The sequence below is a fragment of the Orycteropus afer genome, unplaced genomic scaffold, assembly GCF_000298275.1.
Source record: "Orycteropus afer afer isolate SDZICR_OR568_19922 unplaced genomic scaffold, OryAfe1.0 scaffold00313, whole genome shotgun sequence".
Lineage (NCBI taxonomy): Eukaryota > Metazoa > Chordata > Mammalia > Tubulidentata > Orycteropodidae > Orycteropus > Orycteropus afer.
In genome coordinates this window covers 1954042-1958436 of record NW_006921900.1, presented here as the reverse complement: position 1 = coordinate 1958436, position 4395 = coordinate 1954042, and positions in this window count along the sequence as shown.

The following is a 4395-nucleotide window of genomic DNA, read 5'->3' as shown; positions in this document are numbered from 1 at the left end:
TGGGTTTTCTAGGTATAGGATCATATCATCAGCAAATAGGGATAGTTTGACTTCTTCCTTACCAATATGGATGCCTTTGATTTCCCTTTCTTGCTGCACAGAGGTTCTTGGCTGAAGGGACGAGTGGGGCCTGAAGTCTACCTCTTCTTGCTGAATCTGTGCTCTGGTAAGGAGCTAGGTCTCCCTGGGGAAGGGGAGACTTTTTCTGGTGGAAGCCCTGGATTGGTGAACCCTGGCTGGCCCCACGTTTTTATCACATAGTCTTCTGTAAAGCACTCCAGATACTAATCATAAAAGGATAGCCCAATACACAATAGCAGACCTGTGTCTCTCCAGACCTCAGTCTCCCATCTGCAACGGAAGGTTGGGCAAGGTTGGTGTTAGGATCCTTTTGGCACCAACAGTCTAGATGACTCTTGCCTTTATACCTGGGGGTGGTGCATAAGCAGAGAGAAGTATCAGTAAAGTAAAGGTATCCTAATAGGTGATCTCAGGTAAGTTGAGTCCAACACATATAATCAGGACAGAAGGGCAGCTTGAAGTCCAGTGCCCAAAGGATAGAGTATGTTTTGTACCGATGCTGTAGAACATTTTGGTAGTTGGGATGAGTAGAAGTGTAGACCAAACAAAAGGCCTGTGGGATGGTGATTGGCATATAGAGATCAGCAGGGGGCTCAGTACATACTCCAGCTTGTAAGTTCTAGAGTCTTTTAGATTTTTAGCAGTATAAGGACCAGACAAATAAGTAGACACTGAGAGAGGGACTAGGCCAATATGGAACACAAGGATAGGACATGGGGACTTGGGGGCACACTGTGATGTAGCCTTTCCCTTGTCTGTTTACCACTGCTGGCCAAAAGATTAGAGAACTTGGAGATTCAAATTCACCCAGAAGTGCCTTAGAAGAAAGACCTGCAGATCAACTTTAGAAAACTCGGCCATTAAAAACTCTGTTGAGCACAATTCTACTATGATACAAATGGTGTCAACACAAGTCAGAATCAAGTCAATGGCAGGAAGCTGGTTGGTTTAACAACAATGGGCCTCAAAGGGGTTGAGCACCATTAGTGTTTGCCAGGACCCCAGATGCGGGCTCAGGAGCTTGTAGGTGGGGACCCCAGAGAATATGCCAGTTAGGAGGAGCCAAGGAAGGCAGAAATCAAGTATAAGAGGCAGGGATGAATCTGTCCATGGCTGAGGAAGAGACAGTGTAATGCTGTGGGCAGTGCTTGGGGCAGGGCAGCTAGAAACCTGAATTCAAATCCCAGCCCTAGCACTCTGTAGCTGGATGACTTTGGATAAATTGTTATTCTCTCTAAGGTCTCAGTTTCCTCATCTATAAAATGGGTACACTCATCTCTGCTGTGCAGAGTGATTTTGAGCATAGCTGAATTGGATGCAGAGTCCCAGCAGAGGACCTGGCTCTGAGTAGATTTTAATAAATGTTAGCTTCTATTAATCTGAGAAAAATATGCTAAACTATAGCATGGGCACAAATAGAGAACGACTTTCTAGCGTGGTGAGAAGGGATATTCCACTTGTCCCCCAGTTTGTTAAAATGCCTCCTTCTGCTGCACATCTGGATGAAGGGACCGTGTAAGATTTGACACTGAGCTCTGGTGACTCCTTCCTTTACTAGAAAGAATTCTGAGTGAGCCCATCATCAAGTTTGTCTTCTAAAGACAGTGACAAGCTGTATCCAGGGGAGCTGGAGATAGGGTTTCTATTTTGGTTGTCGACGGTGTCAAACAGATTCTTGCAATATACTGTCACATTGGAATTGGACAGAAAGGGACAAGAGATCTGAGAGGAGGCAGGAATCTCATACCTTTGTGAAGGGCACATCGAAAAAATGGTGCATATCAGCATGTCCACAGAATGATCAGGCACTCTCTGGGAGTTTCAGAAAGAGAGTACCATTAATGACAAGAGGGGAACATGTGGCTGTCACAGTGATAGGAGCTGGCGGGAGGAATTAACCACAGCTACATACACTGTGCCATTAATAAGCACTTCTCAGTTGATCCTCCTAATAACCCACTGGGAGAGATGATGCCCCCATTCTGTAGATAGAGAAACTGAGGCTCAGAGAGGACAAATGACTAGGCCAGTGTAATACAGTGAGGAAGAGGTGACACCAGGACCAGAATTCAGGTAGCGGATGCCAGCAGCAGGGTCTTCTCCATACAAGTATGTGACACAGCTTGGCCTCTGTGTCTTGCTGAATGAAAGCCGTGGGGAGCAAAGCTAATGCAGGTCTGGATTTTTCTCCATCTCGTTTTGTGTCTATTTGTTGTATTTTCTATTGATTGATCTAGCATGGAAACATTAAACCAAGGTGTGCTGGTTCCTACTGAGAACTCTGAATAGCCTTCCCAGTCCCCCAGACTGGGCTGGGTCCCCTCATTCTGTCCCCACAGAGTCCCTTGTGCTTGTTTTGTGAAACCCACATCACAGGTGGAATTACTTACTCATTAGGAAGTGACTTGTTTAATGTCTTCCCCACTTGGCATTAAGCTTCTTGAAGGCAGATTATGCCTCTCTGATTTATCCCCATCTTAGAATGATACCTGGCATAAAGTAGGTGGTTGGCAAATACTGACAGCTTTCTCTTGGAGGAAAGGTGGAATTTGGCACAGAGAAGAGTGATGGCCATTCTAGATGGTGAGATAAGCCCGAGTGGAGGAAAAACTCAGAAAGAATGTCCACCTGTGATGCTTAATATTATGTGTCAATTTGCCTAGGCTATGTTCCTCAGGCATTTAGCAGACATTGGACTGATTGCTTTTCTGAAATGTATCATAATATAATTATCCTTCATTTTGTCATCTGATGTGAACAGCCAATCAGTTGAAAGCCAACCAGCTTCCTTGAGGGTGGCCAGCCTCCAATATATATGGGTGTTCTGGCAAAGGTCTCTCTCTTAATCCTGAATCTGACTCTTCATCCTCTGACCTCTGAGCTAGCAGCCTGCCATCTAACCTGCAGATTTTGAGATTCACTAACTCCTGTAGCTCCACGAGCCAGCAGCCTGTCACTTGATCTGCTGGTTTTGGGTTCTTCAGCTCCTGCAACCAAGTGAAGCCTCCAGCCTGATGCTTGACCCATGGATTTGAGTCTTGACAGCCTCCATAGCTTCATGAGCCATTTCCTTGAAATAAATCTCTCTTTCTCTGTTTATATATATGCTTCATTGATTTTACTCCTCCTGAGAACCCAGCCTAAGACCCTTACCACATCCTCTTGGTATGGAAAGCACATTGAAGGGATGGATGAATGAATGAATGAATGAATGTCACAAGCAAATTCTGTCCAGTGTTCTCTGTTCCTATTAGTTTTTTGCCTGGCTGGTTGGGTGTCACTGGCTCCAACACATACCATTTGAAGGGTGGAAAGGCAGATAATTGGTTCTGGGAGCTTATAGAAGGATCTCAGGCATCCTGTGTTATTAATAGATGCTCTGTTATACTAAGAGAAAGAACTCCAGGGCTCTGGGTCTATACTGGGTATCACTTAGGATCCCAGGGGTCAAAGACTGGACACTGGCTTAGACTCATGGGAATTGTTATTAAGTGACCAATCCACCCTGTAGTGATCTGGGCTGCATGAAATTTCTCTGTCTCAAATTTCAATTGGTCCGGAGCCTGGGGCATAGCTCGGCTGAACCTGCAGTAGGAGACTCAGGGTTTATGGACCAACATGAAGTTTGTTGCATAAATCTTGTCAGGGCAGGAACCACCTTAATGTGTGGGCAGCAGGGAAAGCAGAATGATATGATAGACCAGTGCTACGAATGTATGGCTTTGAAGAAATGGTATGTTTTTATCTAGCTTTTTCCCTGCCACAGGGCGTTTGCACTAGCTAGTGCAGTGCTTGGCCTCCTTTTTCTCTCCTTTGTATGACTATGTTTTGTTCTATCAGCCTCAGCTTAATTGTCATTGCTCAGAGGGAACTTCTCTGCCCACCTATGAAAAATGGATCTCACCACCTCCCTTATTTATTTTCTCAGGCCCTTATTTCTTGCTTTCATTACACATATTGGAATTTGTAATCATTTTACTTATTTATCTGTTTATTTGTATTTTTAAAAATATATTTCCCCCACTACAATATAAGCTCCATGAGGACAGCAACCATGCCTGTCTTATCACTGTTGACCACCAGTGGCACAGAGCAGGCAGCCACCAGTTTGGTTAATTGAATGAAGAGTTATGTAATTGACTGATGTTCCTTTTAAACTTGGGCTGTCTGGAAGTTCAAAGCTAAATTTGTAATGGTACTTTAATAACTATCTAGGTCCATTTCTGCATGCCAACTTTTTATTTGACTTCAACTCGCTCAGTGGACCCATTTTGCATTAGTCTGTGTAACTGATACTTATAATTTATCTTATAA